The sequence below is a fragment of the Vicugna pacos genome, chromosome 21, assembly GCF_048564905.1.
Source record: "Vicugna pacos chromosome 21, VicPac4, whole genome shotgun sequence".
NCBI classification, from domain to species: domain Eukaryota; kingdom Metazoa; phylum Chordata; class Mammalia; order Artiodactyla; family Camelidae; genus Vicugna; species Vicugna pacos.
The window spans coordinates 20,980,872-20,994,514 of record NC_133007.1 but is presented as its reverse complement, the minus strand read 5'-3'; the positions used below and the strand labels follow the sequence as shown (position 1 = coordinate 20,994,514).

The 13,643-nt window shown below is 62.0% G+C and overlaps 10 non-coding genes across 10 annotated transcripts; 6 read left to right on the top strand and 4 right to left on the bottom strand.

The window, feature by feature from the left end:
• Positions 1 to 1,803: 1,803 nt before the first annotated feature.
• On the bottom strand, positions 1,804 to 1,874 carry TRNAG-GCC (transfer RNA glycine (anticodon GCC)). The gene has a single exon. It is a non-coding gene; the product is annotated as a tRNA-Gly (tRNA).
• Positions 1,875 to 2,954: 1,080 nt separating this feature from the next.
• TRNAL-CAG (transfer RNA leucine (anticodon CAG)) lies at positions 2,955 to 3,037 on the bottom strand. Its single transcript has one exon. It is a non-coding gene; the product is annotated as a tRNA-Leu (tRNA).
• Positions 3,038 to 3,609: 572 nt separating this feature from the next.
• Positions 3,610 to 3,681, top strand: TRNAD-GUC (transfer RNA aspartic acid (anticodon GUC)). Its single transcript has one exon. It is a non-coding gene; the product is annotated as a tRNA-Asp (tRNA).
• A 736-nt stretch (positions 3,682 to 4,417) lies between these two features.
• TRNAG-UCC (transfer RNA glycine (anticodon UCC)) lies at positions 4,418 to 4,489 on the top strand. The gene has a single exon. It is a non-coding gene; the product is annotated as a tRNA-Gly (tRNA).
• Positions 4,490 to 4,780: 291 nt separating this feature from the next.
• TRNAE-CUC (transfer RNA glutamic acid (anticodon CUC)) lies at positions 4,781 to 4,852 on the top strand. The gene has a single exon. It is a non-coding gene; the product is annotated as a tRNA-Glu (tRNA).
• Positions 4,853 to 10,168: 5,316 nt separating this feature from the next.
• Positions 10,169 to 10,239, bottom strand: TRNAG-GCC (transfer RNA glycine (anticodon GCC)). Its single transcript has one exon. It is a non-coding gene; the product is annotated as a tRNA-Gly (tRNA).
• Positions 10,240 to 11,322: 1,083 nt separating this feature from the next.
• Positions 11,323 to 11,405, bottom strand: TRNAL-CAG (transfer RNA leucine (anticodon CAG)). The gene has a single exon. It is a non-coding gene; the product is annotated as a tRNA-Leu (tRNA).
• A 572-nt stretch (positions 11,406 to 11,977) lies between these two features.
• On the top strand, positions 11,978 to 12,049 carry TRNAD-GUC (transfer RNA aspartic acid (anticodon GUC)). The gene has a single exon. It is a non-coding gene; the product is annotated as a tRNA-Asp (tRNA).
• A 736-nt stretch (positions 12,050 to 12,785) lies between these two features.
• TRNAG-UCC (transfer RNA glycine (anticodon UCC)) lies at positions 12,786 to 12,857 on the top strand. Its single transcript has one exon. It is a non-coding gene; the product is annotated as a tRNA-Gly (tRNA).
• Positions 12,858 to 13,148: 291 nt separating this feature from the next.
• On the top strand, positions 13,149 to 13,220 carry TRNAE-CUC (transfer RNA glutamic acid (anticodon CUC)). The gene has a single exon. It is a non-coding gene; the product is annotated as a tRNA-Glu (tRNA).
• Positions 13,221 to 13,643: the final 423 nt, after the last annotated feature.

Genomic DNA, 13,643 nt, shown 5'->3' with positions numbered 1-13,643 from the left:
GTTACGCATGGGGAAAGGGAAGAGTGGAGGGATCAGTTAGGAGTATGGGGTTAACAGAAACACGCTACTGCGTATAAAATAGAGAAGCAACACGGACTTGCTGAATAACACAGGGAACGATCTTCAATGTCCTGGAATACCCTATAATGGAAAATAATCTGAAACTACAGTATACATACTAAACCGAATCACTTTGCTGTATACTTGAAACTAATACGGTCTCAGAAATCGACTACACTTCAACGACAACGAAAACAACAATGAAGGCACCAATGGAGAGTTACCATATGATCCAGCCGTCCCCCTCCTGAGTATGTATGCGGAAAACACAAAACCTCTAATTGGGAAAGATTCATACACCTCAGTGTTCATAGCAGCACTGTGGACCATAGCCATGACAGGGGAAAAAATCTCAGGTGTCAATCCGTGGATGATTGGCTTAAGGAAATATGAGATATAGATAGGTAGGTAGCTAGCTAGCTAGCTAGCTAGATAAATAGATGGATAGATAGAGATCGATAGATACACAAATAGATAAGAGAGAGAAAAATAGAGTGAGAGAGAGATATTTTCAATGTATTAAAAATCAATCTCACGGAATATTACTCAGCCATAAAAAAGCATGAGATCTTGTCATTTGCAGCAACACGGATGGACCTAGACAGCACTGAACCTAGTATAATAAGTCAGACAGAAGGACAAAACTACATATATGTGGAATCCAAACAATAGTACAAGTGAATCTCTGTGCAGAACAGAAACAGATTCACAGATAGAGAGAACAAACTTACCGTTACCCAAGGGGAAAGTGTAGGGGAGGGATCAATTAGGAGCTGGTGTTAGCGGGTAGGAACAACAGGATTTACGGTACAGCACCGAGAAGTATATTCAACGTCTCGTAATTACCTGTAACGGAAAGGAACGATATATATGTGTATAGATACACATGTATTGAAAAGATAATCAGTTTACTGTACCCCTGAAAATAACACAATACTGTAAATCAACTAGACTTGTATTAAAATGCAAATTCAAAAAAAAAAAAAGAGGCCAAACGGACTGACGCAAGGGCAGAACCCTTGACAAATTAGGATTTGATGGTGCTGGGGGTTGGTGTCGCTAGGTGGGGTGCCAGTGGTGGGAGGAGGGCTTCAGGGGAGGGGGTGGTGCTTGTTGTTGGGGTGTTGGTGGTGATGGTGGTTTTAGTGGTGGGGGAGCGGGCGGGTGTTCGACAAATGTCTCGGCTGAGGGACGTAAAGTGAACATAGAGTGCACTCTGCCATGATATTGTGGCATTCCTCTTTGGAATTCCTCATGCAGGATAACGCTTTGGGGACACTCCTGGGGAGTGCAATGTGGCACTCCCAGGGGTGGCAGCTTTTCGGTTCCTGGTTGAGCAAACACTGTGTAACTTTCAGAGTGTGGGGAGAGTGAGGCAGAGAGCGGGGAAGCGCGGTGAAACGTGAAGAGGTGGGGCGAGCGGGTGCCAGTGTAGGGTGTTCCTTCCAGTGAGCCGTGTGACCCCAGCGGGATCAGGGTAAGAAAGAGAAAAGGGACAAGGAAGGTGGGTGGGCGCGAGAGTGGCTGAGCCCGCAAGGTGTCAGTTCGCGGAGGCTTGGCTCTCGGGGTAAAGTTTTCGTCCCACGGAGGGTAGGGGGCGCCGGCGTGGGCAGGCCAGGAGAGGGAAGGTGCGGCGGTGGGCTGCGGGTGGGAGCATGCTGTGGTAGGACAGGTGCCTTGAGCGTGGGAGAGGGGAAGCCTAGCTCCGCTGTGGGCTGCGAGACCAAAAGGGGACTGGGTCGCTGCATGGGCCGGGAATCGAACCCGGGCCTCCCGCGTGGCAGGCGAGAATTCTACCACTGAACCACCCATGCACCGATGGCCGCCGCCGCCCGACGCCGCCCCAGCGGCGCTCGCCGCCAACCGCCAGACACTGGTGGCTCGCTGCTCGCCCACGGACACCCGCTCCACGTGAGCAGGAGGCGGTGAGTGACCTGAAGGAGAGGCTCCGGGGGAACGGGGAGGACCCCCAGGGCGCGGCGCGGCGCGGTCGGAGGGAAGGAGGGACGCAGGGACGGAGGCGGACTCGGCCCAACCTGCGCTTCCGAATCTGCCGTCCAGGGCCGCCGCCAGACTGTCAGTGTCGCCGGAGGAAGCCAGGAACCGGACCCAGCCTGGCCTGCGCCCGGATTCCAGTCAGGGCAGGCGACGCGTGGCAGGTGCGGCTGAGCTCGGACGCTCCTCTCAGCGACCGCCGGCCCTGGCCCAAAGTCCCTCTGGCGCCTGGCTTTCTCGCTCGTGCCGGGCGTTGGCGGGCAGCAGGCTGGAGAGGGGATGGGAGCTCGGGCTGTGAGGAGACAGCGAGTGTGGGACATGGGCGCCTGGGAGCGCCGCCGCCGCCGCCGCCGCCGCCGCCGCCGCGCCAAAGACCAGCGGTGTCTGTGTCTGAGCCTGGCTTCTGCGCTCCTGCCGGCCGCTCTCCCGAAGGGTCCCGCTCCGGTGCGTTGGCTGTGAGGAGGAGCACTTTGGCAGAGTGGCTGCTGGCTCGTGGACAGCCGTCTGAGGGAGCGCGCCGGGGTGTGGCTGGGTCCGGCCGGGGCAGCGGCTTCTCGCGTGAACATGCGCTGTGGCGCCAAGGGGGGGTGGTGAAAGAAGTGCCGCGAAGGCCTGCACTGCGAAGGCGAGGAGGGCGTGTGTCCTGAACGCCAGTTTCCAGAGGGTTCCCCCTGGGCTGTTTCTGTGAGGCCGGCGCACAGGACTGAGCAGGAAGAGCGGCTGTGGCTGAGGAGGTCCTGCGTGGGAGAGGCGTCGTGTGGGTGTCGCGTCGAGGGGGCCGGAGTCTGGGGAGCTGGCAAGAGTGCGAGGCAGGAGCGGAGTGTGAGGCGGTAGGGTGTTGTCCAGGCCTGGGACGGGCCGGGTGCAGCATTTGTTGGGCGGGCCAAAAAAGGCTGGCTTGTCAGGAGTGGGATTCGAACCCACGCCTCCAGGGGAGACTGCGACCTGAACGCAGCGCCTTAGACCGCTCGGCCATCCTGACGGCGGGCCTGGGCGCGTCGCCGCTCGGCTGGCTGGGACCCGACGCCGACGCGGACACCGATGCCCTTGGCCCGACGCGGTGCTCTGCGCCAGCGGGCGGCCGTCCGGGCCAACGGGGGAGCGAGGCCAGCCGGCGCGCCCGGCTCGCCGCCGCCGCCCCCTCGCCCACCCCTGGCCCGGGACCCAGCCGGGCCGCGTCCGGCCAGCTTCTGCCGCCGGCCGCGCCCACCCCTCCGCCTCTTCTCCCGGGACGTGGCACGGCGAGCGCCCACCTCCTCCTCACAGCCTTGCTTGCGCTCTCCGGCCCCCTCGGGCCCCTCCTCCCGGCGCGATCCTGGCGTCGGGGGCTATAGGCGGCGCGCACTGGGAGTTTCCAGCGCCACGCGGATCCGGGTCCCTGGCGGGGTCCCGGGCTGCCTCCTTGGATGACGCGTTTGGTGTGGTGTCGGGTCGGGTCGGGCACGTGGCGGGCGCCCGTGGTGGGCGGGGGTCCGAGGACGGGGTGGGGGAGGGGTGTGGGTAGGCGTCTGCAGGCAGCCGGAGAGCGGTCGGGCGCCCAGGAGGCCGCCGCCGTCCTCGTTAGTATAGTGGTGAGTATCCCCGCCTGTCACGCGGGAGACCGGGGTTCGATTCCCCGACGGGGAGGCAACACGCCCCTTTTTGGTGGCTGGCGCCGCTCTCTGTCCAGCCGCCTGGCCCCAAGGGCCCTTCTTCTCGTCCCTCCGCCCTCCAGCGGGGCCTGCCCACCCTCAACCGCCTCCAGCCCTCCACCCCTGCAACCCCTTGCCCGTCCTCCTCGCCGGGCGCTCGGGCGCTCGGGCGCCACGGCCGAGCGAGGGCCTCCTGTCGACCCCACAAGCGCCCGACGACATTGCGGCCCGCCCACAGTGGCTGCCGCAGTGGGCTCCTTGCGACGCGACGCACACCTGCACAGCTTCACGGCTGCCGGGGCGGGTGTGGGGCGGATGAGTCCCGTCTCCTTTCGGTGCGGGGGAGTGGCCTCGCCCAACACCCGTTGGAGAAGGGCTTTGGCGAGCCGGGAACCAGAGGTCGTGTGCCCGGGGAGGGAGGCGGGCCGCGGGCCGCGGCGTGCAGCCGAGGGCCCGGCAGCAGCAAGGCAGCGGCAGCGCGCACCCCCCCACCTCACCCCCCCCCCCAGCCCCAGAAGCGGTCGGGCCGTGGGCGAGGGCAGCTGCGTAGGGCTGGCGCGGCTGAGGCGCCCGGGGAGACCGTCGGTGGCGCCTGAGGCAGCGCAGAGCTGCTGGCGGACGGGGCGTCGGGGCAGGGCCGCGCCCGGCCGCCGCAGGGGCAGCGGCAGCGGCGGCGAGACTGCGCTCCGGCGAGCCCGGGGCCGGCGTGTCGGGGCGGCCCGGGCTGTGCGGCGTTGGTGGTATAGTGGTGAGCATAGCTGCCTTCCAAGCAGTTGACCCGGGTTCGATTCCCGGCCAACGCAGCGGGCCCATCTTTTGCCGAGCTCCACGGCCGGCCCTCCTTCCCTGGGCCCGTGAGGGAGAACTGGAAGCTGGGCGCAGAAAAGAGGGAGCTAGGTGGCCTGCGGCTTCTCGCGCGTGTGCGAGGAGGAGGCGCGCAGTGTTTTGAGGGTGCCAGCAAGCAGGAAGAACGCTAGGGCACGTGGCTTGCCGGGGGCGGAGGGCGGCTGGACGTGGAAAGGCCGGGCCTTGGCGCCAAGGCAGCGCCCAGTGGCTGGGTCGAGCAGAGGCGGGCCAGACGCGGAGCCCGACGCTCCCTGGTGGTCTAGTGGTTAGGATTCGGCGCTCTCACCGCCGCGGCCCGGGTTCGATTCCCGGTCAGGGAAGCATTTCTTCTTCCTCGCCGCCTACCAACCTCCCCAGCGCGTCCACAAACACTCCGCCCCCACCCCACCACCACCTCCCTTTTAGCCCACGCGCCAAGCCAACTCGTCCGCTCCTTCTCCCCCTCCTCGTGACCTCCGCGCCCCGACAAGAGCCACCCGGTACCCTCCACCTGCAGCCCCAGGCCCTGGCGTGCAACCTCCACCCTCGTGCCCCGCCAAACCTTTTGGCCTCGCGCGCCCACCCACTCGAGGCCTTCGGCGTCCCACCCACTCGAGGCCTTCGGCGTCCCACCCACTCGAGGCCTTCGGCGACTCCTCCTGCTCCGACGCTTGCCCCAGCCCCAAACACGACTGGCCGGCGCAGCCGTGGTCACGAGCGTGCTTGGACTGTCAAGCGGCACTACTTCTGCCACCACAATCCTCGCGGCTGACAAGCCACCCTCTCTTCCCAGCTCAGGCGGTGGTGCTGCTGCTTGTGCTGGTGGTGCTGGTGGTGCTGGTGACCGTGGTGGACAGGGTGCCGGCGATGGCGCTGCAGGTTGTGCCGGCGGCGACGGTGGTGGTGGTTGGCGGCATCACTGGTGGCCGCGTCGACGGAAAGCGGAAGGCGCGGGAGAGGGCCCTCCATCTCCAAGTTGGGCCACTTGCCGGGACTGGCCGTCCCTTACGTCTCCTTTCAAGCCAGCGACCAGCCTCGATGGCTTACCTGCTGCGTGCCAGGTCCTGGACTGCCCTCGAAGCCCGTGGGCCTGTCGTTGGGCTTCAAGGACGCGGTGGTCTTGAACCGCGCAGGGGAGCAGACAGGCTGCCGGGAGGCGGAGGTGTGAAAAGGCATCTGGCCACGTGCTTGTAGTTGGACGAAAGGGCAGTGGAGGTGAGAAAGCAGGCAGAAACCGGATGCCGCCCGGGAAACCTTAGCTATGCAAGTGGGAGGGTGTGGAGACAGATGCGTGGCAGGGTGCACTACCAGCCAACATGGTATTCGGATTGCATTCCCGGTACTCTCAGTCCTGTCACAGAGAGGCAAGAATGTTACCGACGGTACCTCCCCCTCCACTACCAGCAAACACACACACACACACACACACACACACACACACACCAGAGTCACACACACACACACACACGCACCCCTCACCTAGCTCTGACTTCTAATATTCCCCATTCCCACGTTACGATCTATTATTGGATGGACTCCATCCCTCTCTTCAGCCTGTCTTCACCTTTCCTATGGATTCTGGCCATGGTAAATCACAGGCCAGGCTTGGGCGCGTCTGTCAGCAAAGGGTTTGGTGTGCGGTTCACAGCTTGTTTCCTTCAGAGGCAGAGTGGACAGCCGATGAGCTGCAGCATTTGGCGGCGGCAGTAGAGTCGCTGGATTTAGACCAAGCCGGTTGCCCTGTGGAAGGGAGCCCCTGTCGGCATATGGGTGCATTCCATCACCGCAGGCGCTTTCGTCACCGCCCTTGTGGGTGTGTTCGGGGTGAGTGTGGGTGGGTGAGAGTACGGGGTGAAGGTGTTTGTTGCCGTGGTTGGGGGCCACCCCACGAGGGTTAGGGAACGGAGCCAGACGACCCCATAGAGAAGGGCCAGCCTTGAGCCTCGGGTTGGGAGGTGGCAGGACGAGTCCAGGGCACTGGGTGGAGCGCAGGTGCGAAGGAGAGGTGTGGGGCTTGCGGGGAACTGGCTAGGAGAGTAGTTGGCCACTCAGGCAGGGGCTCTGCCGAAGCTTGGGCCCGCGGTTGCCCTTGGCCCCCCAGTTGCGTGTGGTGTGCGGGTGGGACCGATGTAGGGAAGAGGGTGGCCATGGAGTAGGAGTGGGTCTGAGGAGCCCGTGGGAGGCCAGGAGTGGTGAAAGTGAGTCTTCTGCACAGAATGCGTGAGAGAGGGGCTGGGGTACTAGGGGCTGGTGGCGGGTAGAGGGGAGCGAGCCTGGAGTCTTCGACGGAGGGCAGATAGCAAGCGGGGGGGGTGGCAGAGGCGGGTGAGTGGGCTGTGGTACGAGGACGATGGTGGGAGAGGACCCCAGTGGGGCGGTGGGTGAGAGGGCGAGACAGGTGGCCTGTGCTTTGAGGTGGTCAGGCTAACCAGTGGGCTGGGGCTGGGGCAGCAGGGTAGGAAACAGGCAAGGGAAGGACAGAAACAAGAGTAGGAGACTGGGGCTAGGCGAGGTCTAAATTGAGTGGGGCATTCTACAGCCCCAGAGACACAGATAATCTCTCAACAGGAAACACTTTCAATCCGTCAAGTCTCAGGTAGGTGTGTGTGTGTGTGTGTGTGTGTGTCTGTGTGTGTGTGTCTGTGTGTTTCTGTGTGTGTGTGGCAGGGTGTGTGGCGGGGTTTGGAGCTGAGGGGATGTGGGTTGGGGAGAGTGGCAGGTGAGGATGGAGTCGAGATGTAAAGAGGCCACAAAGGAGAGCTACTACATGATCCAGCAACCCCACTGCAGGCTATACATGTGGGAAGGATGCAACCTCCTCTTCGAGAAGATACAAGCACCGCCCCCCTCGTCCACGTTCCTAGCAGCACTGTTTGCAATAGCTGAGACCCAGAATGAACCCAAGGGCCCATGAGTGGACGATGGACCTAAAAAGATGCGTTGCATAAATATACCGTAGAATATTACTCAGCCATAAAGAAGGATGACATATTGTCATTTGAGGCCACATGGATGGATCTAGAGTCCATCAAACTACGTGAAGGAAGTCAGACTGAGAAAGATAAATGTTATATAATATCACTTCCGGGTGGAATCTAAAACATAATAGACATGAATCTGTGGACAAAACAGAAACACACTCCACGGACATCGAAAACCAACTGACGGTTATGCGAGGGGAAAGGGAAGGGTGGAGGGATCAGTTAGGAGTGTGGGATTAACAGATACACGCTACTGTGTATAAAATAGAGAAGCAACACGGACCTGCTGAATAACACAGGCAGCGATCTTCAATATCCTGGAATACCCTATGAAGGAAACTAATCTGAAAATACAATATACATACAAACCGAACCACTGTGCTGTACACCCGACCTAATACAGGAGCGGAAATCAACTACACTTCAACGACAACGACAACAACAATGAAGGCACCAAAGGAGAGCTACCATATGATCCAGCAACCCCACTGCTGGGTACGTACGTGGGAAAGATGAAACCTCTACTTCGAAAAGATGCAGGCACCGCCCCCCTCCTCCAGGACCTTCCTAGCAGCACTATTTGCAATAGCCGAGACCCAGAATGAACCCAAGGGCCCATGAGCGGACGGTGGACTTAAGAAGATGCGCTGTATAAACCTACCATAGCATATTACTCAGCCACAAAGAAGGATGAAATATTGTCATTCGCTGCCACATGAATGGACCTAGAGTCTATCACACTATGTGAAGTAAGTCAGATATGGAGCAAGATAAATATTATATGATATCCACTTCCAGGTGGAATCTAAAACGTAATAGACATCTGTCTATGTACAAAACAGAAACACACTCCGCAGACATCGATAACCAACTGACGGTTACGCATGGGGAAAGGGAAGAGTGGAGGGATCAGTTAGGAGTATGGGGTTAACAGAAACACGCTACTGCGTATAAAATAGAGAAGCAACACGGACTTGCTGAATAACACAGGGAACGATCTTCAATGTCCTGGAATACCCTATAATGGAAAATAATCTGAAACTACAGTATACATACTAAACCGAATCACTTTGCTGTATACTTGAAACTAATACGGTCTCAGAAATCGACTACACTTCAACGACAACGAAAACAACAATGAAGGCACCAATGGAGAGTTACCATATGATCCAGCCGTCCCCCTCCTGAGTATGTATGCGGAAAACACAAAACCTCTAATTGGGAAAGATTCATACACCTCAGTGTTCATAGCAGCACTGTGGACCATAGCCATGACAGGGGAAAAAATCTCAGGTGTCAATCCGTGGATGATTGGCTTAAGGAAATATGAGATATAGATAGGTAGGTAGCTAGCTAGCTAGCTAGCTAGATGGATAGATAGAGATCGATAGATACACAAATAGATAAGAGAGAGAAAAATAGAGTGAGAGAGAGATATTTTCAATGTATTAAAAATCAATCTCACGGAATATTACTCAGCCATAAAAAAGCATGAGATCTTGTCATTTGCAGCAACACGGATGGACCTAGACAGCACTGAACCTAGTATAATAAGTCAGACAGAAGGACAAAACTACATATATGTGGAATCCAAACAATAGTACAAGTGAATCTCTGTGCAGAACAGAAACAGATTCACAGATAGAGAGAACAAACTTACCGTTACCCAAGGGGAAAGTGTAGGGGAGGGATCAATTAGGAGCTGGTGTTAGCGGGTAGGAACAACAGGATTTACGGTACAGCACCGAGAAGTATATTCAACGTCTCGTAATTACCTGTAAAGGAAAGGAACGATATATATGTGTATAGATACACATGTATTGAAAAGATAATCAGTTTACTGTACCCCTGAAAATAACACAATACTGTAAATCAACTAGACTTGTATTAAAATGCAAATTCAAAAAAAAAAAAAAAAAGAGGCCAAACGGACTGACGCAAGGGCAGAACCCTTGACAAATTAGGATTTGATGGTGCTGGGGGTTGGTGTCGCTAGGTGGGGTGCCAGTGGTGGGAGGAGGGCTTCAGGGGAGGGGGTGGTGCTTGTTGTTGGGGTGTTGGTGGTGATGGTGGTTTTAGTGGTGGGGGAGCGGGCGGGTGTTCGACAAATGTCTCGGCTGAGGGACGTAAAGTGAACATAGAGTGCACTCTGCCATGATATTGTGGCATTCCTCTTTGGAATTCCTCATGCAGGATAACGCTTTGGGGACACTCCTGGGGAGTGCAATGTAGCCCTCCCAGGGGTGGCAGCTTTTCGGTTCCTGGTTGAGCAAACACTGTGTAACTTTCAGAGTGTGGGGAGAGTGAGGCAGAGAGCGGGGAAGCGCGGTGAAACGTGAAGAGGTGGGGCGAGCGGGTGCCAGTGTAGGGTGTTCCTTCCAGTGAGCCGTGTGACCCCAGCGGGATCAGGGTAAGAAAGAGAAAAGGGACAAGGAAGGTGGGTGGGCGCGAGAGTGGCTGAGCCCGCAAGGTGTCAGTTCGCGGAGGCTTGGCTCTCGGGGTAAAGTTTTCGTCCCACGGAGGGTAGGGGGCGCCGGCGTGGGCAGGCCAGGAGAGGGAAGGTGCGGCGGTGGGCTGCGGGTGGGAGCATGCTGTGGTAGGACAGGTGCCTTGAGCGTGGGAGAGGGGAAGCCTAGCTCCGCTGTGGGCTGCGAGACCAAAAGGGGACTGGGTCGCTGCATGGGCCGGGAATCGAACCCGGGCCTCCCGCGTGGCAGGCGAGAATTCTACCACTGAACCACCCATGCACCGATGGCCGCCGCCGCCCGACGCCGCCCCAGCGGCGCTCGCCGCCAACCGCCAGACACTGGTGGCTCGCTGCTCGCCCACGGACACCCGCTCCACGTGAGCAGGAGGCGGTGAGTGACCTGAAGGAGAGGCTCCGGGGGAACGGGGAGGACCCCCAGGGCGCGGCGCGGCGCGGTCGGAGGGAAGGAGGGACGCAGGGACGGAGGCGGACTCGGCCCAACCTGCGCTTCCGAATCTGCCGTCCAGGGCCGCCGCCAGACTGTCAGTGTCGCCGGAGGAAGCCAGGAACCGGACCCAGCCTGGCCTGCGCCCGGATTCCAGTCAGGGCAGGCGACGCGTGGCAGGTGCGGCTGAGCTCGGACGCTCCTCTCAGCGACCGCCGGCCCTGGCCCAAAGTCCCTCTGGCGCCTGGCTTTCTCGCTCGTGCCGGGCGTTGGCGGGCAGCAGGCTGGAGAGGGGATGGGAGCTCGGGCTGTGAGGAGACAGCGAGTGTGGGACATGGGCGCCTGGGAGCGCCGCCGCCGCCGCCGCCGCCGCCGCCGCCGCCGCGCCAAAGACCAGCGGTGTCTGTGTCTGAGCCTGGCTTCTGCGCTCCTGCCGGCCGCTCTCCCGAAGGGTCCCGCTCCGGTGCGTTGGCTGTGAGGAGGAGCACTTTGGCAGAGTGGCTGCTGGCTCGTGGACAGCCGTCTGAGGGAGCGCGCCGGGGTGTGGCTGGGTCCGGCCGGGGCAGCGGCTTCTCGCGTGAACATGCGCTGTGGCGCCAAGGGGGGGTGGTGAAAGAAGTGCCGCGAAGGCCTGCACTGCGAAGGCGAGGAGGGCGTGTGTCCTGAACGCCAGTTTCCAGAGGGTTCCCCCTGGGCTGTTTCTGTGAGGCCGGCGCACAGGACTGAGCAGGAAGAGCGGCTGTGGCTGAGGAGGTCCTGCGTGGGAGAGGCGTCGTGTGGGTGTCGCGTCGAGGGGGCCGGAGTCTGGGGAGCTGGCAAGAGTGCGAGGCAGGAGCGGAGTGTGAGGCGGTAGGGTGTTGTCCAGGCCTGGGACGGGCCGGGTGCAGCATTTGTTGGGCGGGCCAAAAAAGGCTGGCTTGTCAGGAGTGGGATTCGAACCCACGCCTCCAGGGGAGACTGCGACCTGAACGCAGCGCCTTAGACCGCTCGGCCATCCTGACGGCGGGCCTGGGCGCGTCGCCGCTCGGCTGGCTGGGACCCGACGCCGACGCGGACACCGATGCCCTTGGCCCGACGCGGTGCTCTGCGCCAGCGGGCGGCCGTCCGGGCCAACGGGGGAGCGAGGCCAGCCGGCGCGCCCGGCTCGCCGCCGCCGCCCCCTCGCCCACCCCTGGCCCGGGACCCAGCCGGGCCGCGTCCGGCCAGCTTCTGCCGCCGGCCGCGCCCACCCCTCCGCCTCTTCTCCCGGGACGTGGCACGGCGAGCGCCCACCTCCTCCTCACAGCCTTGCTTGCGCTCTCCGGCCCCCTCGGGCCCCTCCTCCCGGCGCGATCCTGGCGTCGGGGGCTATAGGCGGCGCGCACTGGGAGTTTCCAGCGCCACGCGGATCCGGGTCCCTGGCGGGGTCCCGGGCTGCCTCCTTGGATGACGCGTTTGGTGTGGTGTCGGGTCGGGTCGGGCACGTGGCGGGCGCCCGTGGTGGGCGGGGGTCCGAGGACGGGGTGGGGGAGGGGTGTGGGTAGGCGTCTGCAGGCAGCCGGAGAGCGGTCGGGCGCCCAGGAGGCCGCCGCCGTCCTCGTTAGTATAGTGGTGAGTATCCCCGCCTGTCACGCGGGAGACCGGGGTTCGATTCCCCGACGGGGAGGCAACACGCCCCTTTTTGGTGGCTGGCGCCGCTCTCTGTCCAGCCGCCTGGCCCCAAGGGCCCTTCTTCTCGTCCCTCCGCCCTCCAGCGGGGCCTGCCCACCCTCAACCGCCTCCAGCCCTCCACCCCTGCAACCCCTTGCCCGTCCTCCTCGCCGGGCGCTCGGGCGCTCGGGCGCCACGGCCGAGCGAGGGCCTCCTGTCGACCCCACAAGCGCCCGACGACATTGCGGCCCGCCCACAGTGGCTGCCGCAGTGGGCTCCTTGCGACGCGACGCACACCTGCACAGCTTCACGGCTGCCGGGGCGGGTGTGGGGCGGATGAGTCCCGTCTCCTTTCGGTGCGGGGGAGTGGCCTCGCCCAACACCCGTTGGAGAAGGGCTTTGGCGAGCCGGGAACCAGAGGTCGTGTGCCCGGGGAGGGAGGCGGGCCGCGGGCCGCGGCGTGCAGCCGAGGGCCCGGCAGCAGCAAGGCAGCGGCAGCGCGCACCCCCCCACCTCACCCCCCCCCCCAGCCCCAGAAGCGGTCGGGCCGTGGGCGAGGGCAGCTGCGTAGGGCTGGCGCGGCTGAGGCGCCCGGGGAGACCGTCGGTGGCGCCTGAGGCAGCGCAGAGCTGCTGGCGGACGGGGCGTCGGGGCAGGGCCGCGCCCGGCCGCCGCAGGGGCAGCGGCAGCGGCGGCGAGACTGCGCTCCGGCGAGCCCGGGGCCGGCGTGTCGGGGCGGCCCGGGCTGTGCGGCGTTGGTGGTATAGTGGTGAGCATAGCTGCCTTCCAAGCAGTTGACCCGGGTTCGATTCCCGGCCAACGCAGCGGGCCCATCTTTTGCCGAGCTCCACGGCCGGCCCTCCTTCCCTGGGCCCGTGAGGGAGAACTGGAAGCTGGGCGCAGAAAAGAGGGAGCTAGGTGGCCTGCGGCTTCTCGCGCGTGTGCGAGGAGGAGGCGCGCAGTGTTTTGAGGGTGCCAGCAAGCAGGAAGAACGCTAGGGCACGTGGCTTGCCGGGGGCGGAGGGCGGCTGGACGTGGAAAGGCCGGGCCTTGGCGCCAAGGCAGCGCCCAGTGGCTGGGTCGAGCAGAGGCGGGCCAGACGCGGAGCCCGACGCTCCCTGGTGGTCTAGTGGTTAGGATTCGGCGCTCTCACCGCCGCGGCCCGGGTTCGATTCCCGGTCAGGGAAGCATTTCTTCTTCCTCGCCGCCTACCAACCTCCCCAGCGCGTCCACAAACACTCCGCCCCCACCCCACCACCACCTCCCTTTTAGCCCACGCGCCAAGCCAACTCGTCCGCTCCTTCTCCCCCTCCTCGTGACCTCCGCGCCCCGACAAGAGCCACCCGGTACCCTCCACCTGCAGCCCCAGGCCCTGGCGTGCAACCTCCACCCTCGTGCCCCGCCAAACCTTTTGGCCTCGCGCGCCCACCCACTCGAGGCCTTCGGCGTCCCACCCACTCGAGGCCTTCGGCGTCCCACCCACTCGAGGCCTTCGGCGACTCCTCCTGCTCCGACGCTTGCCCCAGCCCCAAACACGACTGGCCGGCGCAGCCGTGGTCACGAGCGTGCTTGGACTGTCAAGCGGCACTACTTCTGCCACCACAATCCTC